At 36.7% G+C, this 27,091-nt stretch overlaps 1 protein-coding gene across 9 annotated transcripts in view; it reads right to left on the bottom strand.

Moving 5' to 3' along the window:
• The window catches only part of PKIB (cAMP-dependent protein kinase inhibitor beta), a 253,987-nt gene that overhangs the window by 94,666 nt on the left and 132,230 nt on the right, over positions 1 to 27,091 (bottom strand). For 2 of the 9 annotated variants that reach the window (XM_055262885.2, XM_055262917.2), the window contains exons 1-2: positions 24,522 to 24,849; positions 1,999 to 2,083 (exon numbers count right to left, since the gene is read on the bottom strand). The gene's annotated coding sequence lies outside the window, so the exon portion shown is untranslated. The other 7 variants (XM_055262899.2, XM_063620990.1, XM_063620973.1 and 4 more) reach the window with 5 other exon arrangements.

Here is a 27,091-nt window from a genome sequence, read left to right as displayed (position 1 = left end):
TCTTATTAAATAAATCAGAAAAATGTTTTCTTCTTCAAAGAATTCATAGAGTATAAGGATAATTTGTTCCTTAAGAGTGTATATTTCTAGTAATAGATTATAAATAGCTGATGAAAATAAGATACTATAGTCGTTTAAACATAGTGTTTTAGCTCCCACCAAACATTTCTTTTCAAGCTGGTCAAGGACATAGGCTTATGCATCCGACAAAATTAGGCTCAAGTCCTAACTCACCACCCACTTGCTAAATGTGTGCATTTGGCAAGGTATGCTTGTATCACAGGAAATAACCATGCCTTCCTTACCTTCCTCACCTTCCTCATAGAGTTATTGTGAAAATTAAATAAGATTATGCTTATAAATCACCGTATACTCAGCCCACAATATAGACCCAAGAAATTATTTTATATGTTAGTTTTAATTTTCCTTAAGTACAAAATTAATTCTTGTTTATAATTCTACTTATTTTGTTCTAGTATGGAGATTCTAGTGGTTTATGTAGAAATATAAATGGTTTGGGTAAAATTATTTGTGTGAAATTATTTTATAATACAAGTAGATTTCAATTAAGACGGTATTCTTAAATTTATTTTTAGACATGTTGACATAAATTTAAATTTTCACATCAAAGTAAAAATGCTCTGATGAGCCATGGAAATGAACCTATTGCCAATGTTAAATGAAATCACAGAGGGTTAACAGGAAAGTTGTACACTGGTTTTAAGAAGACCAGGCAATAGGCCCAAACCAAATGTAATGTCTTCCACTCCTTCCTGCTTCCCTGGAGTAGTGTTCTAGTAGGAATCTGAGAGGGGGAGAAGAACTTTGGAGCCTTCCCTTAGGCTGCAGCTGACCTTGGATTCTCTTGCTCTGTCATCTAAGCTGCAGTGGAGAAGCAAGATTCTCACTCTGGGTAGGAGAATGTAGCACTAAGGGATCTAGGTGCCCTCAAATACAAGTTTTACCAAACTGATAACATTTATTTATTTATTTATTTAATTTATTTATTTATTATTTATTTTTATTATACTTTAAGTTCTGGGATACATGTGCAGAATGTGCAGGTTTGTTGCATAGGTATACAGGTGCCATGTTGGTTTGTTGCACCCATCAACCCGTCATCTACATTAGGTATGTCTGCTAATGTTATCCCTCCCCTTGCCCCACACCCTCTGACAGGCCCCAGTGTGTGATGTTCCCCTCCCTGTGTCCATGTGTTCTCATTGTTCAACCCCTACTTATGAGTGAGAACATGCGGTGTTTGGTCTTCTGTTCCTGTGTTACAAATTGATAATATTTTTATGAACTACTAATAAGACTGCAATATGAATGTGGCCTCAATTTGCAAAAGATGCACTACGGTGTAGGCAAGTACGAATATATACAGATATCTGTCATAGATAGATAGCCAGAAGATAGATAGAACAGATATCTGTGAGATACCAGCACACAAAAACCTGTCTCTCAAACAAGTATTAACTTGAGGTTTATGTTTACCTATTAGTGTCATCAAGAATATTTAATTGTATGTACTGATTATAATTCTATTACTGTGGTCTCTGAGGAGAGTAGCAATAAGAAAAGCAGTCAGTTTATAAGACCTGATCAGCAATATGAATTTCTCTTCTATTTTAAAGGCTATAAATTTCAAAATACTATTCTGATGGGCTAGCCGCCTCTACAAGAACATTTAAATAGGCACAGCTAAGAGTGGAAATATCAAACCAAGCTCAGCCTCTACTAATCACTTATCCCTGGCAGATATGAGTTGAAAATGTGTATCTTAAGGTCCCAGTATGTATTGTTTGCTATTAATTAGAAATTAACAGTATATTCTATCAATCTTATATTAAACTACATTGTTTTCTAAAATGAAGATATCCCACCTTACATTTTCTTTGCTGTCATCTGGCTTTATAGCAACAAATATATTTTTAGGAACATCTTCAATATATTATTCCATATGTTCCAAGATCAATGGAACAAAAATGTACTTACTCCTATCTTTCCTGTCCCTGGCACACGGTTTTCTGCTTTTCCCAGAGTTCTCTTGATCAAGTGTCTTTACAGTATAGCATGACTCCTGAAGGAAACAAAGGCAGGAGAAGATTTATTAAGATAAACATCTCTAGTTTCTTGTCTCTTGCAAAAAAGAACAAGTCGTTCCTTAGACAAAAAAGTCTAATTTAGTGACCAAATGTCACATGTTTTTAAAACAACGTTTTCATTGTCTTTTTTATTCCTTTTACCAAATTGTTTTATTCAGTTTCTCTGATAGCAAGAGCAGGACAAATTTTCTTGAGTAAGCAGCTCCATACACCCAGATAAATAAGGAATGTATTTCTTTGTATTATTTTGTTCACCATTCAAATACATCAATTGTATTCTGAGCAGTCTTTCTCATGTTTTGCTCTAAAACTGTGTAAATTAACAGTCAGAGACCTTCTTACTAAATAGTAAAATCAACAAGAAAGCAAGATTTTTTTTTTAGATTTTCAAATTTCCATTGAAAATAGATTCACTAGATGAATGATAGCCTTTCTCAAATGTGTGATTTAAAAAGCAATATATCCCTGCAACCGTTCGTCTTTGAATTTAAATACCACGGAGCAAGGACATTGTTTTCCTCAATCACAAGCTCTAGTGACTGGAATTTTTGGAGAAAAATGAATCCAATAAAATCCAGTCTATGCATAATGCCTCACCATCTAGAGGTAATCTAACATTTTGCTATGAATAGGTAGCCAATCAACTTGCATATTTTTTGCTGATCATATTCTTTTAGGTATTTATATGTAAAAAAGTCTCCATTTAAAAACGAGTTATTAGATTTAAATAGCTGGAAAACAACCTAGTTATTTTCATTTCCGTATATACTTCTGTGGAGGTGGCCACAACTGATCACTGGGTTAACCAGATGCCCTTTCACTCAGGCAGTCTACATATTTGAGCAGACACATAGTAAATGCTTAGATGTTAAAAATGAATGAGCCATGTTTCTTTCATTTTAGGAAGATCATCTGTTTCTTTTTCTAAATGTGGGGCCAGTAATGTCAACATTCCTCTGCTTGTATACTAGGGTTATTCAGAGCAGGGAAGAGTCTAGTTTTATATTATGTATTCAAGGATCAATGTTGTCTGCTGTCTTCTCTTCCCTGTTCCTTTCTAATAAACCATCAAATTCTATCTATTCCAGGCTCTTAATGTTCTTCAATTCACTCTTCGTTCCAATTCCATTTGCATGGGCAAATCTAGTTCAAATCTCCCCAGCCATAGCTTCTTCCATTCCACCCGTTCTTCCAGGGGTTATGACATCTCTCACTAGTCTCCCTGGCCTGAGTCATTCCCCTTCCAATCCATCCTCCACACACCTTTCACACTGGGACAGTAACTGAACTTCCAATTTGTATACAACCCAAGAACTGTATGTGGTGGAGATATTTCACTATAATTCTCAAATAAAGTATCTTTTTCCCCAAATGTCGACATCATTATGTTAGCCAATCTAAGTTAGTTTTCAAATAGTTTGATTACTCTCTCCTTTGCTTCTCACATAGCTTACAAATGCACCAGTAAAAGAATGTCTTAAGGGCATTGCAACATAAAGGCAGAGGCACTGAACTCAGTTCTAGTTTCAACTCATCTATTTATCAGCTGGTGATTTTGAGGAGTCATCTCCTTTCCTGGAAGTGAATGACAGACCTTTGTTCATCAAATGGCATAATAATATTAATCCTGCCTGTCTCTCCAGGTTGTTCTGAGATTTAAGGAAGATCACATACAATGAAATTCCAAATAAATGGTTATTACGCTCCCTGAAGATCTGCAAAAGTATAAACTTGCTTCCTTTGTTTAACACTAAATTCAGATTGAGACCCAAGAGGTATCTGTGATCACACTCTTAAGTCTTACAGCTTTCTTTTGGAAATGTGATGTTCTAAAGAGTTTGTTTTGGCTTCCCAAAAAAAAGAGCACCAAAGGAAATATACTGTAATATATTTGGATGTCAAAGACACTCTGAATCTAAAAGAGTGGGAAAAAGGAAAGGGAGCTCAAAACAGTGACAAATCTCAATTGGCTGAAACTGCCATTTAATTAAAATAACTCAACTGCCATATGTGGCACAGATATTAATGCTATCTTCTTCAAACTCCGCTAATATCTCCAGACATTACTGGACACTAATAGAAAATATGTCCCTATTCTCTGTCATTGTGTTGTAAAGTTTTAAATGAAAGAAATGTAGAGTGTGTGTAATAAGATGTTTGTTTGTTCTGTTTCCAAAGAGGAAATAAAAGATATCAACCAAATATTCCTTAATATATAATTAGCACTGTGGCCTCAGCTCAAGGAAGTCTTTATTTTAGACATAAAAACGACAAAAAAATGCTGCTAATCCCTGCTTTCCTCTCCTTCAGTCCCTGAGTTCTCATCTCATCTCATCCCATCTGCTGGTTTCCAGCTAACTTTTATATGGGCTTTTGGATGAGCATTCGTTGCAAATACTTTTAGATGATACTGATTATCCTACTTAACCTCTTTACTGTTTTAGATCACTGGGTAATTAGCCAAACAGTGTACTGAGGATCATAAACTGAAAAGAAACAGATATAGCATATCTGTGCAGTATCGATTTCGTCAGGCTAATGGATTGAAAATGGTAATTTTAGTAGTGCTTTTTAAAAATTATAGTTGAAATCATACAAAATTTATCATCTTAATCATTTTTAAGCATGTAGTTCAGTATTCTTCACTATATTCATATTGTTATACAACCAATCTCCACAACTTTTTTGTCTTGCAAAACTGAAACTTCATACCCATTAAACTACCATCTCCATTTCTCTTTTCAAAACCCCTGACAACCACCATTTTACTGTTTCTATAAATTTTACTATCTAGTTTTATAAGTGGAATCTTATAGTATTTGTCTTTTTGTGACTAGCTCATTTCACTTAGCATAATGTTCTCAAAGTTTATCTATGTGGCAGCAGGTGTCAAGAATTTCTTTCCTTTTTTAGGCTGAATAAAGCCTTAAATAAAAATACTCCAATGTATATATCATATTTTGTTTATGTATTCATCCATTAATGGACACTTGAGTTACTTTCACCTTTAGGATATTATAAATAATGCTACTATGAACATGGGTGTACCAATATCCCCTCAACACCCTGTTTTCAAATCTTCTGGATATATACACAGAAGTAGAATTGCTAGGTCCTACGATAATAGTATTTCTTTCAACATAATTTTTTACAATAGTTTTGATTTACAAAAAAGATTTGAAGACAGTACAGAAAGTTCTTATACTGTTCCATACCCAGTTTCCCCTATTATTATTATCTTACATTAGTATGGTACATTTATTACAATTAATGAACTAATATTGATATGCTATTGTCAACTAAATCCCATACTTCATATCTCTTTAGTTTTTATCTAATGCCCTTATGGTATTTCAGAGTGTCATTTAGGATACCTCATTACATGTAGTCATCATGTTTCCTCTTTACTGTGACATTTTCTTAGACTTTCCTTGTTTTTAATGACCTTAATAGTTTGACAGATATTTTGTAGAATGTCTTTCAATTGAGATTTGCCTGATGTTTTTCTCACGATTAGACTGTGGCTATGAGATTTTGGGAGGAAGGCCACAGAGGAAAAGTGCCATTTTCATCACATCATATCAAGGGTCTATAATATCAGTATGGCATCACTACCGATGTTGACCTTGATGAGATAGTGTTTGTCAGGTTTCTCCGCTGAAAAGTTAGTCTGCCTCCTGCTGCTTTCCACTGTATTTTTGGGAAAGAAGTCACTATGTGTAGCCCACAATTAAGAAGAGAGGAGTTATTTTCTACCTCCTTGAGGATGTTGTATGTACATAAATTATTTGGAATTCTTCTGCATAAGAGATTTATGTCTTCTTCTCATTTATTTATGTATTCAATTATTTATTCATAATGATATGAACTCATGGTAGATATTATATTTTATACTTTGGATTATAATCCAATAGTACTTTATTATGCTCTGCAAATTGTTCAAGATTGAGTCATCATTAGCTCTTTCAGTTGGCGCCTCTAGTACTTTTCCTGTTAATGCAATACATATTGCATTATCTATCACCACTAAATATTTCAGCCTTGACATCTAGCATATAGCTCTATCTGGGTAACACAGCTGAGAAAAGGCTTGTTCAAGTACAATGAAAGACGGAGAGTATTATGAAGCAGGTGTAATGGACATTGTGGTGTGCCACTAGATGCCTCCTTCAGGACTGAACCATTCATTTCCCCTGCTGATTATTGGTGGCTGATGGCTCTCAACTGAAACCTTCCAATTACGAGTTACTGCAGGGCATAAAGAACCTGCGCTGAGCCCTCATTTGGGCTGATTCTGAGGGCACATCACAGCTGCTGAGTTTCCCATGGAATCAGCTTTCCCCTCTAACCTTTCCTGTATACACAAACAACACTAGGTAACCTCTAGTAAGGGAGATAAGGTGAAAGTCAGCATACTGAACAAAAGCAACTGGAAAGAAATTGGTTACAGAGAGGAGAGAATTTAAATTGTGAAAAATGTAGTGAGTCAGGTCCGGCTAGGTTATAAGGAATCCTGAAAGCCAGGCAAGATGTTTAAGATTGAATTGGTAGGCAATAAGTCTATCTGGGGGTGCAGTCCAATAAAGTATGATGTAGCCATAGGAAGAAATAGTATCTAGATATAAGAAACCAGAAATTGTAGCTAACATTTAGACTAGCTATTAATGCACAGGGCATACTTTGTATCCACTATGTCATTAAATCTTCATTACAACTATTAAGATCTCAATTTTGCAAATGACAAAACTGAAGCTCAAAAATATTCAGTAACTTACCCAAGATCACATAGCTAAGAAGCCCACTGGAGAGATTCAGACTTTGCTCTGTATTACTCTTAAAGTAATGCTATTCAACTCAGCAAGTCTTAAAGAATATGTAATCATAAGACATGGCAAATGTTTCATAAATGTTAAATGAAAGAACTGGATACATTCGATATACAATAGAATCACAATTTTGTTTTTTAAAAGTATATATGTTAATCCCATACATAACAAAATATGAATGTTTTCTGTAAGATGATATACAGTCAAAATCTTGTATGAGTTTACTTATTTATTTTCCCTATTTTATATATTTTATAAATTAAATCATGTTCTTTCCTAATCAGAAAGAAATTAATGATATTTTATAAAAAGAAGTTTTCTTTATCAGTAAATGAGGGATGGCCATGAAAGTGTCTATGTTACATCAAGAAAGGATGTAGAAGAATTAACTGTCTGTAAGACTGAAGAAAAATGAATGAAGGCCATTTGGGGTAATAAGCCAAGTGTTTTAGTTTGTGACTAAAAGCTGACAAACGTTAAAGTTGCCAAAAGAATTTATGCCAGGGTTGATTGTTGATTTGGATAGGGAGAAAAAAGAGTCAGATATACCCCAGGAATTATCCAGAAAAGGAAGAATTGGCAAGAAAAGTTGGAAGGAACATGATGAGTTCAAATTAAGACATTCAGGTATTCAGTGAGTGTGATTCAACCAAGAAGAGCTTATCCAATAGGCAGATGGGAAACAATATTAACAGTAAATACAATCAATTGATCAAATCCAGGGGAGTAAATCAGGGAGTAACTTATGAAGTATACATTTGAACTCATGCATTTAAACAAGCCAACAAAAGTGTAGAAATTAATTAGAGAAGAGCAGAGTGCTAGGACTAAAACCCACAGAAGTTAAAATTTGGTGAGATGATTTTTTCTTTTTTTCGAGACGGAGTCTCACTTTGTCGCCCAGGCTAGAGTGCAGTGGCACGATCTCGGCTCACTGCAAGTTCCGCCTCCCGGGTTCACACCATTCTCCTGCCTCAGCCTCCCGAGTAGCTGGGACTACAGGCGCCCGCCACCACGCCCAGCTAATTTTTTTTTTTTTTTTTTTGTATTTTTAGTAGAGATGGGGTTTCACCGTGTTAGCCAGGATGGTCTCCATCTCCTGACCTCGTGATCCACCCGTCTCAGCCTCCCAAAGTGCTGGGATTACAGGCATGAGCCACGGCGCCTGGCCAAGATGATTGTTAATCAGAGTTTAGAAAATTTAAATTGTCCTTTGAATTGCATAGGTGTTATCAGGTAACAAAAAACAACTCTCAATGTGGTATAATTTTTATTTGAAAGTTATCACCCCATATTAAGAAGGGTCTGTGTGTTCATTCATTCATTCATTCATATATTAAAAAACAATATTTACTGAGTGCTTCCCTTGTATGAGAACTTGTACAAGTTGCGATAAAATGTGGTTGTTTGGATCCCTTGGCCACATAGGGCTAGCAATAAATAGCAAAAGATTAACACAAATAGACCACACAAAAAACATTCTGCTTCATCTGTCCAGAATGCACATTTCCTTTTGCTCTTCCTGGAAGGCTGTGGGCCATCCTTAATGGCCCAACTCAAATGCTGCCTCTTCTGTGAAGCTTTAGGAATTGTTCCAGACTGGTATTAATCATAATCGCTGTCCCCAAATCATTCTTCTCATGACTCTCTGATGCTTTCTGTTACAGCTGTGTTTGATAGTCTTCCCCAGAGCCTGTGAACACCTTGAATGGCAATGTTTTATTCAATTATCTGCAGGACTTAGGACAATATACTGTAGGTATTCAGTAAGTGATCATTGAATGGAAATTCACAAATCTTTACTCATATTAGCAAAAGGTATATAATAACTTTAAAGAATATTTGCAAATGTGTTTTACACTCACTTTTGCTCCATAAAGTTCAAAAAGGATGAATTTATACAGTTGTGAAAATATGAACCACTAAAGTATATTAATAAGCGTTCATAACAAATTAGCATTATTCTATTCAACTTCTCTTATTTACCTACTATTAATTTTTCATTTCATTGACTTCTAATCTATATCTATCTATCTATCTATCTATCTATCTATCTATCTATCTATCTATATTTTGAAATTGGATCTCTCTCTGTCACCCACGCTGAAGCGCAGTGATGCAATCCTGGCTCACTGCAGGCTTGACCTTCTGGGCTCAAGTGATCCTCCCATCTCAGCCTCCTGAATAGCTGGAACTACAGGTGCATGCCACCACACCTGACTAATTGTTGTATTTTTTGTAGAGATGGAATTTGTCCATGTTGCCCAGGTTGGTCTCAAACTCCTGGGCTCAAGCTAAGCACCTGCCTAGGCCCCCCAGAGTGCTGGGATTACAGGTATGAGCCACTGAAGCTGGCCAATCTAATCTGTAGTCTATTTATTTCCCTATTATATATGCTTGATTTCTACAACTGTGACAGTTTTTAAACTAAATTTGGCAATTGCTACATTTCCATAGCTTTTTAAAAAAAGTTAATTAATTATTATTATTATTATTAATTTTGGAGACAGAGTCTTTCTCTGTTGCCCAGGCTGGAGTGCAGTGGGGCAATCTCAGCTCACTGCAACCTCCCCCTCTCGGGTTCAATCGATTCTCCTGACTTGGTTTACCAAAGTCCTGGGATTAAAGGCATGAGCCACCAAGCCAGGCCCCATAGCTTTTTAATTTACATAAAATTGCAAATAACCTGCTTTATACATTTATGGGCAAATCTTTTTATCTACCATGTGGTAGATACAATGGAGGAAACACAGACCCACTTTTGTGGAAAGGAGGGTAAGAACTAGACTAGTTGATTTAAAAATATACAGAAATGACCAAAATCCAATTTATCTGAAATTTTTTATTCAAGTACTAAAAGCCTCAGTAGGTGATGAATAAAAACGAACTGATAAAAGTGACTAAGAATTAGAGATATATTCATCTTTCAGGTATCAGTTTACACAACTAGTTAAACATCTAATTGTCTTCTTAGATTCAAGTCAAAACCATAAACATTTTTAATAAGCTAGGTAAAATCAGGTTTTCTTAATTGAAAAGGTAACATCTGCATTGTGCAACTGCTTTTACATAGTAGTTTGGTAAAGTTGACTCAAAGTCTTAAAAATGTTGACAAACTTTAACCCGTTAATTCCACTGTGAAACTCCTTTCACACTTCAGGTCCCCAAGATAAACCTCTTTTTACTTTGCTACTGTCAGGAGGAAAAGGAGATAAAGGGATTTTGACATTTAACAAACACCTGTTCTGTATCATGAACCTTACTAGACACCTTGCATTTTAGTCCACTTAATCATTGCAATTAGTCTATCACAGAGTGGACCTTTTGCAAAGCTTAAAGATAGTGAGATGCATCCCTAAGATCACACAGCTAATAAGTCCCAGAGCTGGGATTCAAACTCAGCTCTGTTCAACTCTAAAGCCCACAATTAATCCACTACACATCATGGTGCCTCACAATATTCTTGGCTTTTGACCTGGCTTTTATATATATTTTCTCCTCCATGTGATTTTTCTCTTATGATTAAATGACCATTTCTTGATACTTAATATTTTGCTTTATATCTCAAAGCTCTAAGAAATATGAATGTTTTTGGAAAATTGACTCAAAAGCAGTTCATAGGTGTATTCATTACCTCTAAGTTTTCTTTTAAGTTTTAAGGATTTCCTCTTCCTTTATATCTCTTATCAAAGACAATATGTCTTCACATCTTATACTGGAGAGAAACAAGAGTACTAATATGCCCCCTGAATTTATGTTTCATGTTCATAGGATGTGGATGGATATAAAGAAGCTTGATCAAAAAGGTTTCCTGCTATGGACTATGGCCCAAAGAATAAAATAAGCAAAATTTGTTACCTAAATGATTTTGTAATATTCAATCTCTTGCATTCTTTCATCATACCATTATAACTTACAAACATGTTTGCTTTGGATTTTGATTAAGTTGCCCTCATGAAATAATTTGGTGCTTACAATATATTGTCATGTTTGAGAACATGAATTCTGAAGACAGACTTAATGATTATAAATCTTTACTGTGTACACTTGGCCAAGTTACTTAAACTTTCTGGAACAGTCTAGGCTTCCCTATAAGTAAAAATATCTATAATAATAGTATTTATCACATAGAGTTGTTAGGAGGTTTAAATGACATACTGAATGCTTGTCACAAAGAATAATGCCTGGCACATATTGTGTTTAATATGTTTTAGATTTATTAATACACTTACACAAGAAAGATAAATGGATTGCTCCTGCCAATGAAATATATGATAGAAACAGTAAAAAAAATCAGTCTTAAAAGTAGCTTTAAGTATGATATCTTAGAAAAAAACTTAATTGTTCTATTACTATTTAGGTAATACCTTAGAAATAACTTGAATTGAATGATCTTCAACATATTTGTGTATACGTATGTGTGTAAAGTATCTGGGTGCAAGGCTTGAGGGATATTTTCAAGTTTTTAAGTATTTTTTTTAATAACGTAGATCCTACAGAGAGTACAGATCTCAAAGCCAACAAAGAGGCTTCCCTTTTGTATACAGAACAAAGCCGTGCCTCCTCATCCTTTGAATCAGTAGGCAAACAGTTACAGCCCAAGGCCAGAAGTACTGAGTAAAAAAGTGGTGGGAAGGAAAGAGCTGGCAACATTATTTCTCAAATCTGACAAGGCACATTTCTCTACTCCACATTTTAGCCTTTGATGCAACTGTGCATTACTTCAACATACTGATGATGTTATGTCTTGATCTTTAAAACATGTGCCTGGATCTTAAGAAGAACCCATTGCTCAACACTGGCAGAACTCAGCCTTCCTTACAAGAGCTAATTAGTTTCAACTTCTTGTCAACTCTCCTAAACAGTAATTTATGTGCTGTGTTAAATATTAAAAATGAAATAAGACATGGTCCTCGTGAATTGTTATTTTCTGACCTTTCTATACAGAAAGAAAATTCAAAGAATATCTCAAATATTAGTGGCAAATTATTTTATCGATATTAAATCAAATACTCTGACATTCAGGCCCACATGACCAAAGTAAGAATTTGCTTGGCGGGTTTTCTCAAACATAAATGTTTGCTCTGGCTTAATAATGCTAACTGGAAAGTTACGTATTCCATGCAGCATAAAAAATTACTTTGCATTGACCCAGAAAACTCACCTTGCAAATAAGCCTGAAGAAGAAAGAAACTGAAATCAAAGTATTTGAAATGAGAACTCTAGCTGCCAGAACTACCTGCCCTGCCCCAAGTTCATGTTTAATTAAATCTACATCAATAATTCCATAAATCACTTGCACATTCAGAGAACCTAAGTTATCTTCTCTGATTCTAAGGTCAAATACTAACAACCCTCATGCCTCTGGGGGATGTTTGGCCCGCTGCCAGACTGTACTACTTCTCTGGTGGGGGTGAGCCCCCACTACTGCAAAATGCCATGGAGGATGAAGCACCACTAGAGCATTCGTTGCTCAGCAACAACCCCTTATGACTGATTCATGGGGACTGCTAAGCATCAGGGCTGCGTCTGACCTAGCTGTTCCCAGTGTACCCCCAGCTCACTGTCTCTCAAGAGGGCCAGGTTAACAAGGGGTCAGGGGCCCTAAGTGACTGGTTACATAATCTATACACACACTTTTCAGAATGTTCCCCAGTGATAGCTAAATAAAAATCAGAGCAGAGCTAGTTCCTACCTAAAGGATACCCTTGAATGTATCCTACATTTAAACTCTATCCTTGAATCTTTGGAGTAGCTGTCAGAAAAACTAAAGCATCGGAACAAAAATCTTTGGCAAAAATAGTCTAAGTATTTACAAAAAAAAAAAAAAAAATGAAGAAGGCTGTTCCTTTTAAATTATGACTTTGAAAGTTTCCATAATTTTATAGAATTTTGCTATTTACCGAGTTTGTGCTAACACAAAAAAATGGGGAAAACATATTTTAAGAGTTAAATCACATGATTCTTATGGCAAACTTATTCCTAAAATATTTTAACACATAACTCGTGTTTAAGTACAGCAATTTCTAGGAAGGGCCTTCAATTATCTACAGTTAAACCCACACTTCATGTCTTTAGTCCTGACTTCTCCTTAGTTCCACACACCCTAACTCAAATTCAACAAATCTAAATTAGTCATGCATCTTTAATCCATATGTGACTTACTTCTTAGAAGGCAACCACCCAGTCAATCTATCTAAAAATTTATCCACTCAGAACTTGAGTCCAGCCCTCCTCGTATTTCCTCTAATATCCTTTACTTCTCTGTAATGGAGGAAGAGACATGTGCTCTGAGGGACATGGGCTTTCAGCCAGTACACCACTGTACAAATAAGATTCCATTTTTCCTGTAATTTGAAACGTTCAATCAAGTCCAAGCTACTTAGCATAATAGGCAAAGCACTTCTAAATCTATTTCCTATCAGATTTCCAGTGACATCTCCTGTCACTGTCCCTTAGTGTGCACATTCTATTATGTTGAATTAACTCTAGTTCCCTAAACATATGCTGCACTTTAAGTCTCTTTCGTTTTCCTAGAACACTTTCCCCTTTACCTGGCAAACTAGTGGTTATCTTTCAAGATCTAACAATAGCATCACCTCTACAGAGAAACCACTCCTGATATTAGGATCACTTATAACCACCTCTGGACATGTCTATTCTTGATTCATACTGCTATGGTGGCTTTCATCACATCGTGTTTGCAGTTATTTACCTATCCAACACTAATCCTGTGCTCTTGAAGGGCTAGAACCTCGTTCTGCTCAACCGGATATCCTCAGACCTGGCATATTCCTTAGCATCAAGGAGGTATTTATACTATAATTTATTAAGATTAGGGAACGGTACTCCTAGGCAAAATTGTAAAATAAATGAGGATTGGCCATCTCTCTGTTTTTAATCTCATTAATCCCCCCAGAAGCCATTAATCTATAATATCAGAGACAGGTAGTAAAGTAATTAACCAAAAACTAAAAAAGTAAATCTCCTGACCTCTAAGCTGGTCTTCCTCCTCCTAAACTGTGATGAGTCATTGTAGGGTAAATAAGCCAATATCCCGCAGTGATCTAATCCATCCGGTAGTAGGCTAAAATGACCAGATTGCCTGTACTCCTTTTATTATAATCATAATAACAAGAAACTCAAGGGAACTACATGGTCAGGTAAGTAAATCATCAAAAGCTGGTTTGGATCTGGTCTCAGGGAAGATAACTTTTCATTCAGATAAGCAAATCTTGAAGTACTTTATGCAGAAATCTTTGGTGCAACTAAAATAGGGAAAATAATATAAAACAAAAAAATTTAGAGCTAAACAAAAATAAAAAAAGGTATTTCAATTTTTAAAAATCCTAATTAAAAATTTACAAAACAGCATTTACTCAACATCTGCCTCCCTCAACATACTAATTAAAAAATTAAATAGGAACACGAGCAAACAAGGCACAAAAGTCCATGAATGCAGCAGCCGGGCACAGTGTCACAAAGCCTCTCTTACCTCACTGCCTCAGGAGCTAGACATGTATAACCACTTTCATGCCTTTTGTGGAACTTCTTGATTCTACACATATGCTTATGCAACTATATTCTCAAGTATTTTGATACTAGCAGTAAACGATTGTCTAAGTTAAACCAAGCAACACAAATTCTGATCAATGGAAAGCTGAATTATTAGCCTATCTGTGTTAAGAAACCAAGAGAATTCTTAGTCTATAATGAGCTTTTCGGTTCTGTATACTTCTGAGTCTGTGCTTCTTTGACTAGGTTCTCTTCGGAATACATTTGGGAATTCCAAAAAACACACACGACCACATGGTAAGTGAGAGGTCAGGATGTTGGCTGTACATAGGAAGGCACCAGATTTAGGACAGAAGAAGGATGGGAGAAGATGACTGTACACCAATTACTAGCGTGTTCAGAAAAGGAGGGGTTTGTTCGGGTGCTAAACCCTCAGCAATGATGATAGAAATGAGAAATGGTAGAGGATGGTATAGCCAGAGTGCTCAAAGGAGCGGGAGTGAGTATAAGAGGGTGGAAAAATATTGTACAGGCGGCATACGGGGGCATGAAGGGAATGTGCCCCCCTCTACTACTCTGAGATTATAAAATTGAAAATAATAAATAGTCTCCAATAGAAAGGGCTGAAGGGGAAGTAAGATACCCAGGGGAGAGTCAAGCTTCAGGGCTAGGGGAAAAGGTGGAAGTTAATAATATAGATTAATTTATTATTATTAAACAGTTGTTCCAAGTAGCATGATGGAATGGTTTTGAAGGAAGAATACAAAGGAGACGTTGGGTCAAGGGGGAGGTAGCAAAACATATAACAAAGTTTCAAGACAAAGAGAAAAAATGAGCAGGTGAATGATAAAATCAGAGACTTGAAGCATTTGAAAATTAGCTGTTTTTCAGGACCAACAAAATTACATGTTCCAAAACTGGTAATGTGGTAATTTAGGAAAGCTGGATGCTATGATAAGGGTTATAGAAATTTTTTTCCTTCTAGGGCTCAGGTTGTGAGTGGCAGATGTGGATGAAGGGGGAGCAGTCAAAGAGCCTGCAGTCATGTCTGCATTCTAATGCATTCTAATGGTGGGACAGCTATGAGAAAGGTAGGTTCCAAGGCAGGTGCAGGGGTGAGAAGGCACAGGATGCTATTCAAATCAATGGGGAGGGAATCCATTATAGGACAAATAGCTATAAAAAAGGCTAGCCATTAAATAATAATAATAATAATAAGGTAAGATCCCCACTTTATTTCTTACTAAAATAACTGCCAATGGATTAAAATTTTAAATAGAAACAAAAGATGTAAAAAGTACTATAAGCAAATGTAGGGGAATACTTTTACAAGTGGGAAAGCCCGTCTTAAACTTCAAACTATGTGAGAATAGATTGATAACTTTGACATCCTTAAAAAATTAAGTATCCTACAAAGCAGTGCACCCTAAATCATTAATGGTAAAAAGAAAACATTTAAAATTTGTAAAATAGACATACAAAAAGTTAATATATTTATCAATAAAAAGCTCTTGCAAACAGATTGAAAAAATAGGCAAAGAATATAAAATAACAATTCATAAAAATAACTAACTAAAAATATTCTGCCTCACTACCAATTAAAGAAATACAAATGTAGCTATATTTTCCCACTGATTTCTAAATTTCAAATTTTTGAAACTGTATTAGTATGTTAGTAAAGGTATTATTTTGAATGTAAACTGCACAGGCTTTCTGAAGATATTTTGTAAAATATATCAAAACTCTTTAACATCCTCTGATGCAGCAATTACATGTCTAGAAATTTATTCAAAGGAATTAATCAAATAGGTATATATGATGTATCAAAATTATGAACAGAGTTATCTACTATGCTATTGTTTATAAAACTGAACTTGGTAACTTTCTGTAGAGTCACCAGAAAATTAGTTAATGGAGCCATTAAAAAACTGTGATTTATACTAAGATGATTTATTAAGTGGGAAACAGGGAATGTGATATGGTAATTTTTTTGCTTTTTAAAAAAGTTGTGTATATGCAAAGAATAATTTTATAGTGATTACTTCTAGTTAGTGGACAAATCAAATATAAGTAGACCTTTTTTCTTAAAACTATTCTGAAATTTCTGATTTTCATTGCAATGTATATTATCTCTAAAACATTATTAAAAAAGGTTAAAGGTTAGGACTCGGCAGTATTTTAAGTGGTAAACATTACTTGCCCAGAAAGTAACATGTGGAATAATTCATTATTATATAATGATAAAGAGTTGACAAAGAGATGAGATTGAAAGAAAGAAAAAAATGTTTGAGGGTATTTTCATGTCTGTGATTCTTGGTGAAGAATTTGTAACGGTAAGCACATACTGCCCTTGAAAAAGTTGAACTCTACATTTAAATACTGCTAATAGCTAAAGTAATGAATTTTAATCGTTTGGGTATGTTTCTCTTTTATTTTGTTTTCTCATTTCTGAGTTCAATCAATGATTACCACAGGGTGCAGTGAAATTAGAATGTAGCCTTTCAGTAAACTAGAAAGTGTTTCCTATCTTTATGATCTGAAATTTTATCTAACCAAAAACTGTTTCATAGGATACTACACATTCTTTTAAGAAATGTTATTTTCTTTAATTTGCTGTTTCTACTCGTTTTTACACTGGCAATAGTAATTTTAAGAGGAAGAAATGTAGGATACAAACTGTACACCATTGTTACACTAATGTAAAAAACATCCTTACAAATGTACAAAAAGTGGAAGATACCCAATATTAAAACAATTATGGATGCATGTGAGAATTAAAATAAAAAACATCTTGATGTACTTAATAAAGTAAATCTTTTTAACAGTCCTTATGTAAAATAATTCTAGATATCCTTAGACATAGCCTAAACTGTTGTCATCAAACTTAATTCGTATATCAGATGAGTCAAATTAAAACAAAAACCTACAAAAAGAAAACAAATCAACTAACAATTAAGACCAACAATATTATTGAAAGAAAATATGAAAAGTTTTCATCAAGTTGGGATAAATTAAAATACTTTTTTAAAGAGTTGGTAAAAATAAATATCTATGAGTAAAAACAATGCTTTGTTTCCTCCAGTGTTTCATTGAATACTGAAAGGTTTATTTTTCCTTTCAAAGCATTCAAACCTAGAACCCAAAATATGAATCTCTCAGAGTTGAAACAAACTATGCTGGGTTTTACTTGAAGCTTAATATTCTTTGGCAAAAGTCCACAAGCATCTCAGGGAGCTGACCCAGATCCACCGTGCCAGAAAAGTATTCCTCACTTCCCCTAAAAACTTTCTCCACCACTCCCTGAGGGAAATGAATAAAAATGGCTCCCCTCAACCCCCTATTTCCACATGGTTGAGTCCATAAGGGACAAATAAGTGAAAAACCTGAAATGACCTGTTTGATTTCAGAGGTGTAGAACTTTGACCACATTAGGTAGTGCATATGGTAGATGCAATACCCATTAACCTGTTGCCTCTTTGCAGCCATATTTACAAGTGATATTGAGGATGAGACCTGAGTGTGTGCTCAGCCAGTGGCTAAGAAGGTCCAATATAAGTGAGTTAGCTGGGCATTTTTACTGAGCACAAATTAGAGAGGTAGAAAGGCTGTAGATTTAAGAAATAAGCATCAATCAAACTTGGCTTTTAATCTCAGCTCTGCCACTTTCCATTAAATGACCTTTGAATAGATATTCTCTTTGCCTACTCATCTTAAAAAATAGAGCAGTAACACCAACTTCACAGATTGGAGAATAAATGAAATTAGTGAAAATGTGCTACAAATTACTATTTATTGATCAATCAATCCCCCAGACTCCAACCCTGGGGGTCTGGCAGATTGCTCAGTAAACAGTAGTTTCCTTTCTCTTAACGTAACAGTTATTTCCATAGGAAGAAAAAATAACTACTCACCCTTAAAAACATCTCAAGCTTCTATTACAGATTGAAAACATTGTATGTTCAAGGCCTCCACTTTTGTCCTTAACCCAATCCCCTTTATTGGAAAGCAGCTCCATAAATTATCTTTTCTATACTTAACAGCATCTCCCACACTAATGACTCCTAAAGGCAGGACAAAGGCTTTCTTTTAAATATTAAACAAAAATAAATTGGACACTGTGTCGTGATTCCCTGCATACCCAACCGTCTCCTCCATCTTTCACCTACAATCCTGGGAGGACTACTGGACACTAGCTGATCCTATCTCCTTACTTTCCATTTCCCTCTCACGCAGCACAATCTGGCTTCAACCTTCCAATCATAAAGCCATTACTCTTACTTTCTACTTGTCAAACCAAAAGTCCCTTCAACCCTTCTCCTATTATGTCCTCTTATGTCTATGACTTGTTGATCATGCCACACATTTTGAAGCTCTATATACCTTTGTCGCTATGACAATGCCCTTTCCAGCTTCTCCTCTTGGGCTCTGACTGGAATTCATTTCCCAGGATTCATTTTTCTCCCATTTTCCTTCTGATTCCATGTGCTTCCCATAGGAGATCTCATCATTATATTTACCTACTGCATGCCAATGTCAACTCAATCTGCATCTTCTGAGCTTGTTATACAACAGCTTCTTGGATATCTTCACTCCAATGTATCTTTTACTCACACCCACTGTATTTGTTTGATAGAGCTGCTGTAACAAATTACCACAAACTGAGTGACTTAACACAACAGAAATTTATTTTCACACAGTTCAGAATGGCAGCAATCCAATCAACTGTCAGTAGGGTTGGTTCATTTTTGTGGAATCAGAGGGGAAATCGGTTTTATGCCTCTCTCTTGGTTTCTAGTGGTTGCCAGCGAACCTTGGCATCCCTTGGTTTACAGTTTCATAACTTCAATCTCTCCCAGCATTGTCACGTTGTCTACCCTCTATGTTCTTTCTCTTTGTGCCTCTTGCCTCTTCTTATAAGGAAACCAGTCATATTGGGTTAAGAGCCCACCTTACTCAAGTATGACCTCATCCTAACTAATTGCATATGTAGTGATCCTATTTCCAAATAAGGTCACATCCTGAGATTCTAGGAAGGATGTGAATTTTGGGGAGACATTATCCAACTCAGTACACCCATGAAGTCGCCCCATTCTTAAATCTGCATGTTTGTAAATTGTGCCAGCTCTCACTTAAAGCCAAGAATCTGAGAAGCACTTTTCATTCTCATGTCTTATTAACTTCATATCCCAACTACCATCAAACTCAATTATTTTCATCTCCTAATATTTCTAGAATCTGAATACTTTTCCTCATCCCTAATTCTGCTGCCCTGACTCATTCAGCATCTCTTGCTTGGCCTACTACAGCAGTCCTTCCAGTAGCCTTCAAATGAAACCTCCTCAGGATTACAACAGTATATACATATGCACAGCTTCATGGCATGTTAGAAAGACATATTTTAAATTTTTTTTTTCTTTTCACTACTGTGAAAAGTTCTGCTACTTCACTACAATACACAGAATTATCATAGACACTCTTCTTCAAGGATGATGGAACTGAAAAGAAGAGTGGTTTCTGTGGAAGCCCTGGAGTTTATAAATTTTGGCTTGATAGACTTTTTGCAAACCCTTGGAGTGTAACAAAATCCACCATACCTGTAATCTGGCTTTTCATTAGACTTCAAGGCCTTTTTGGGAAAAGTCAGAAAAGTAGGGCTTATTTCAGCATTTTAAAATTTAATATTATACCTGGCTCCAGAAGCTCCACGGTAGAGGTATTTATTCTCATTTTAAAATATAAAATAAACTAATGTAATTGCATGAGTTGCAAGCCCTCTTTACACACACATGCACATACACATACACACACACTGATTTTAAGATTTTATGATTTTAAGAATTTTAAGAATGGTGTTTTCTTCTTCTGAGATGTATTAGCTCAATCCATAAAATTTAATCTAGATGTAAATTATTTTGTGACCATTAAAATATAAGCATACTTGAGAAGACTACCTAATTATTTCCTGTCTTCCATGGTTTTATTCCTGAAGCTATTACACTGGACTTCACTTCTCCCTTTACTTTATCCAAAAAAAAAGAAAGCCTACAGTTTACTTACTCCCACACCCCCATGGGGATGCTTACTCCCACACCCCCACGGGGATGAGAATACTTTCAACAGCATAGCCGGTAAGAGTGCTTAGAAGAAAGCAGAGACTGCAGGAAGGGAGAGTCCGGGAGGTACAGGAAGGCATCCAGCTCCATTCATATTGTCTGTAGATGCTTCTGTTGCTGCTTCTTCAATTACATTAAAACTATCTTGGCTGCAGACCACATTGTCTTAAAAAATCTCCATTTCCTTGGCCCTCTTTCCAATCTGAGAAATCCTGTTTCTAACAGATCCAGGATTCTAGGTGAGAATACCTCTTCCCATTCAGGAAATTATGCAAATCTAGATTGTTTTATTGTTATCTAAACATCTCTGAACTTTCTTCTCCAACCAAGCACCCAACTCTTGGGCAATGTCACATTTTTACAACTAGGAGTGACTGAAGAACACAAATCCACTCTGCTCTGGGCACATAATACTGCTATTTGCCATTTGACAGCTAGAATAAAAAGTGTACCTCACTTCAGTAAAAAGTAGGATATCCATTTGATTTCTCAAAATCAGCTGTAATTCTTTTTTTTTTTTTCTTTTTTTGACGGAGTCTCACTCTGTCACCAGGCTGGAGTGCAGTGGCATGAGCTCAGCTCACTGCAACCTCCGCCTCCTGGGTTCAAGCGATTCTCCTACCTCAGCCTCTCAAGTAGCTAGGACTACAGGTGTGCACCACCACACCCAGCTAATTTTTGTATTTTTAGGGAGACGGGGTTTCACCATGTTGGCCAGGATGGTCTCTACCTCTTGACCTTGTGATCCACCCACCTCAGCCTCCCAAAGTGCTGGGATTACAGGCGTGAGCCACCACGCGGGGCCAAAACCAGTTGTACTTCTAACAAAAATAAAAAATAATAACCGTCTTTGATTTTATGGGGATGTTCAAGTGCTTAACCTAGATTCTTTCCATGTAATGTCACTACCTGGTAATGACTTTTTTAAAGTACATATAACATATGAAAATGTCTGAAACTAACAGGATTCAGAGGAATATGTACTAATGGGGGAAGTTTTAAAACAGGAAAACAAGATCCCTGGCCTAATATATGATTTTTGTATATGTAAATCACTTACTCTTGGGCCTTAGATCCCTAAATCTACTAATAGAATATGCTTAATTATTATTTAAAATAATTATATGGAATCATGATTAACAATGCTTATCACAAGACATATAGTTCACAAGATGTATAGTTTATTTTTGATGTTAAGAAAAGAATTTTTGTTTTTTCTAACTCAATTAAAATTTTGCATTGAAGAAATGGAAAACCACTGAATTTATTGTCAAGCCATTCAGAGCTGGCTCAGTCTCAACACTTAAAATACAATTTTCAAACTGCATTCTTTCTCATTTTCAATTGACGTTAATGAAAATTTAGTCTTGATTAAGCCTGATTCATGCTCATTTAGCATTAAAAAACATTAGGCAAGAAATATTTCTGAGAAATAGTGTGACATTTTTTTTCAAAAGTGTTTGCTGTACCTCAGCTCTAAATTTGAAGAGAAGCAATGGTTCCTCTCCCAAGCCTCTCTCTACATACATATAACATCATATATGATCCAGTAAGCAATGTTTATTTTTCCAGAATTTTTTACATTTATATATATATATATATAACTTCTACAAAAATTACTCTACAGTGTTCTTTAAAAGTTAGACACAAGTTTGACATACAACCCACCAATTTCACTGTTACGCATCTACCCAAGAGAAATGAAAACGGGTACTCACAAACACTTGAATGCAAATGTTCTCAGCAGCATGATTCATCATATTCCCATATTGGAAACAACCCAAATGTCCATCCACTAGTAAACTGACAAAATATGGTATATCCATACAATGGAAAACTATTCAGCAATAAGAAGAAATGAAATACTGATACATGCCACAACAGAGCTGAACCCCAAAAACATTATGCTAAGTAAGAGAAGCCATAACAAAAGACCACATATATATCATTCCATTTATATAAAATGTTCAGAAAAGGCAAATCTATAGAGACTAAAGGTAGATTAATGGTTGCCTGGGGATAGGAGTGGGAACAAACACATAATGGACATAAGGAATCTTACCAAGTGAGTAAACTGTTCTAAAACCAGATATGGTAATGGTTTTACAATTTTGGAATGTTCTAAAACCAGATATGGTAATGGTTTTACAACTTTTAGAAAATTAACAAATTTTCTAAAACTCACTGAAATATAATTTTTAAATATTATTCACCCTTAAAGGGTGAACTTTATAATATATAAATTGCATCTCAATAAAGTTGTAAAAAAATGCTGTAATGCAAACTGCATAAGAATTTAAATAATTGTAAGAACTGTGAGGAAAATTAAATTGATCTATCATTGATCTAAACAATATGTTTGCAATAGACTAAAAAGGAGGAAAAACTCTAACAAAAATGAAATTTGACACATTTTAAAATATTCTGCATAATGTGGTCCATTAGTCTTTGATATTTTATTGAAGAAAGTTGCGGTAAAGATAAGATTGAGAAGTCCATTACTACAAACGTTTTCCAAAAGATTTCCTTTCCAAAACTATACTTTCCTTCAAAATCGAATCTTTTGAACTTCCAAAACACCTTTTTAGCAAATGATCTCTTAAGATAGTGTCACTAGGGGGGCATTGACCAGCACCCGGCACACTAACAGGAAACAAGGTTAATAAACTGCTGGTTTAACCAACCTTGATCCATAACCTACCCCATTTTCCGTGAGCATTATGGTCATCAGTTCTCATGTTAATAATCCAAATGCTGAGCTTTCTAAATATTAAATCCCAGGAGGATTCTTTTTGAATGTGTGGCAATGTCAGTAAGAAGGAAGGCATCTTGTGAAGAGATAAAGTGGACGGATGAATTTTGAAATCTATCTGTACACGAAGAGAAATGCAATACTCGCAATATTTCTAATCCAATACCTTTCAGTATGCAAACCACTGATAAAAGAGTTTTTTTTTTTTTTCTAGGTGAAAGTTTAAGTGGTCATTCGCCTCAAATCTCCACTTTCCAGTCCTGCACAGACTCCAGCTAATAACACTACCACCTGCAGGGTGTTTTGTTGTTTGTTTGTTGTTTGTTTTAGTACTTCCCACATGCCTAGTTCACGCATGCACTTTTCTAAAGGACCCGAGTTCCGTTGGCTGCTTTCCCCGGGGGAGCTCTACGAAGACCGGCCTGACCTGGCCCTCTCAGCTCCCTTGGAAGGGACCTGCTGCAAGGCAGGGTCATTTGGCTCCGGAATGCACCTTCAGAATTTCCCCCAAGGGCCTGAACAGCACTAGCATCAGCACCAACCGGAACCCAGGCCCTCCGCTCCCTCAGCCTCGCGACCACCTGGCACTCGTGTCCCTCCACGCGGCCTGCCGGGGTCCTAGGAGCAGGGAAAATCCAATAGCTAAGGGCAACCCTTGAGTTTACTCGGTCTACCCACCTCCATATTTTATCCAAAGGAATGGACGGAGGCCAGTGAGGTGAGGTGACTTGGCTAAAGCCACACAGCCGGACGCTGGCCGAGCGGGTTAGTACTCGGGTCTCTGCTAACCCCGCGGCCGCTCACGACTACCCGGGGCTTGGTAAGCACCGCCCAGGGAAAAGACTTGCCATTGCTGGCGCGAGAGGCGAAGGACTCAGGGACTTGTGACAGGAGGTCATCAATGACCACCTGCAGGGCAGAGTGGGTAAAAGGCAGGTGACAGACCTCCCACGTCACGCCTGTTGGCGTGAGCGTCCTTTTCACTCTCTAAGTACCCTGGCTTGTGAGTTAAACGATGGGTCGGGTCACCCAAGCAAAAGAGGCATCTGCTTCGAACTCCCCCCATACTTGTGCCAGCAGGGCAGAAAATAGGAAAGTTGCACTTACCACATCTTCCCTGGGTCAGTCTCCCCCGACTTCCCAAGTCCCACGCCTCCCTCCTTGCACAGGGACACCCACTCACGCGCCCGCTCCACCAGGTACGTACCAGCCGCGCGCAGCTGCCTGCCCTGCCGGTGCCCTGGAGCTCGCGCTCGCCCAGCGCTCTGCGGCCCGGAGCTGCGACTCGGGCTCTAGCTCGCTGCCGCCTCTACAGTCCACGGGGATGCGGCCGCGTCTGAGCTACTGGGCTGGGGCGCAGCCAGGCGGTGGCAGCTACTCGGGGGCGGAGGGAGCGGCCGCCGCGTCCCGCCCCCAGGCTACGAGAGCGGCTCCCCAGGCGGTGTCCGGCTCTCCGTGCAAACCGGGCCACCGCAGCACTCCCCGGGGCACGTGCCACGGTGGCTCTTTTCTGCTGGCAGCCTGGGGCGAGCTCTTTTATCCTACTTGTGCGTTAACCACCAACTAATTATCGGTGATCGTCACACAACCCGCGTCCTCCCCGCCCGCCACTCCCAGTTCCCTTGGGCGATGATGAGGTTCTGCTAAGATTTCTGTGACGTGACTGCGGGAATTTCAATTCCCTTCCTGCTTTCCGACGTCGCATCGTGTTTTCTGTCCCGCCGGTTGTACGCGCCCTGAGCAGGGTTTGTGCTCCAGGTGTCATTAAGGTTGCCCTTTGATCTAATGTTGGCTGTTCGGAGAAGATAGGAAGGTACACAGGCTTCTTATCTACGCCCCGAATCTGGGTCTTCGAGTTTGTTAACAGATTATTTTAACAGATTAGGAAGCAATATGCAATGGAAACAACTTTTTGTGCAATAAAAGCAGAAAATAATGTATATCAAGTTTCACTTTCAGGTTCTCAATAAGAAAAATAAAGTCGTTACTACTAAGGTCTCATTGTGCTTTTTAAAAGCCATATTACATGGACGACCATACTGCTGATAAAATTTATTTCTCTGCTTCCTGAGAAAGTGGTTTCTCACTGAAGTCTTAAAATCTCCTCTGGTCTCTTGAAACTCTTAATTAGTACTCAAAGTCTTCTCTAATCTCTAGTCTTTACTAATTTGCTCATTCATACTATCTCTGACTTGCCACCCAAAGCCTATGACACCTGCCAATGACCACTTCCAAATTCCCTTTTTAGGCAAAAGCCTAAATATGGAAATATGAAAATCTAATCAGACTAATATTTTATTCAGTGTGTGCTAATGGTAGTACAATCAAGCTCTTTATTCAATATTCATACCTCCACAATATAGTAATAATTTTCTCTATTTTCAGATAGTAAACTGAGGTTCAGCAAGGTTAGATACTTTGAACAAGGCTAAATAGCTGAGAAGATTCCAAATCAGTTTTGAACTTAGGTCGTTCTGCCTTCAAGATTGATTGACTTCCTTAAATTATACTCTGTTAATAAAGCTTGTGATTTTTATTCTAATTGTGATGTAGGCACATTTTGTTTTGTATTAGGTTAGTGCAAAAGTAATTGCAAAAAAGTACTGGCAAAAACTGCAACTGCTTCTGCATCCGCCTAATAAAAATATAGTTACTTGTGTGGTTACACAAGCATTAATCAGAGATTGAGAGTTATTTATATCATAGTGTAACTTTAAAACTTATTATCTGGCATATTTCTAAGGCCTGTTATTATTATATTATATAATAACATATTTTTATTATCTAGGGCAAATTATTCTAATGTTTATTTATTTTAGAGGTACTATGACAGAGTGATACTAAAATGTTTGAACTTATGAATTATGGTATCATGATTGGATTTTTATGATCCTGCATGTGTATTTCCTATACTTGAAAATTTTGCTTTGTAAAATCTGTATTTTGGGATCAATGTGAGAAAACCACTAGACCTCACTGCTAAGCTTTTAACCTACATATGAAATCATCAGAACCACTGGAATGTATGGCCCATGAAGGCCATATCCTCAACACCTGGAATAGTACATTCACAAAGTAGGTACTCCACAGGCAGTTTTGAAATGAATAAATATTAACCTTGTTTCCACACTTAAGACCAAATAATGACTTATAAGAACACTATTTATAGAATGCTTTTGTCTATTTAGATTTAAGATTTTTGATGGCCTCTCATTTCTACTAGGAAAGTAAGGAGAAGATATGGAAAGGTTTGCAGTAGCTGCTTTTGGGAATGCTAGACACGACCTGACCACAAGTGCAAGGAGGAGTTTTTGAGTCCAAGAATTGGTGGTAGCAGTAATTCCACACAACCATGTGAATTGTGAATTTGTGTCAAATATATGACTTTAAATGCAGAAAGTTTAATCCAACTTTGGGATTGTGCCAAGTGATGTGATGAAAAGACAAGGAGCAAGTTTGGATACTATTTTTAAGAGAGGGCTTTAAGGTTAACAAGAATAAATAGGAAAATAAGTGAGGACAAAGAGGGGAGAAGAAGGAAGAGTCCAAGAACTACAAATCCACATCAAATGAGAGAGATAGGAAGGTAAGTTGTAGTCAGGAAATGGGATCGTTTTCTACGAAGTTTTAGAAGTACAAAGATAGGCAGTTTATGGAAGAGCTAAGGGTGGGGTTGGCTAACACAGAACGAAGATCAAGACATTAGGGACTAAGGTATTGAAGAAAATATATGGACATTGAAGCCACCAACAGTAATACCAAAATAAAAAAAGGAGT

This window comes from Symphalangus syndactylus, chromosome 2 (genome assembly GCF_028878055.3).
Source record: "Symphalangus syndactylus isolate Jambi chromosome 2, NHGRI_mSymSyn1-v2.1_pri, whole genome shotgun sequence".
NCBI lineage: Eukaryota > Metazoa > Chordata > Mammalia > Primates > Hylobatidae > Symphalangus > Symphalangus syndactylus.
Note: the sequence above shows the minus strand (reverse complement) of the source record. Positions and strands in the feature narration are given on the sequence as shown.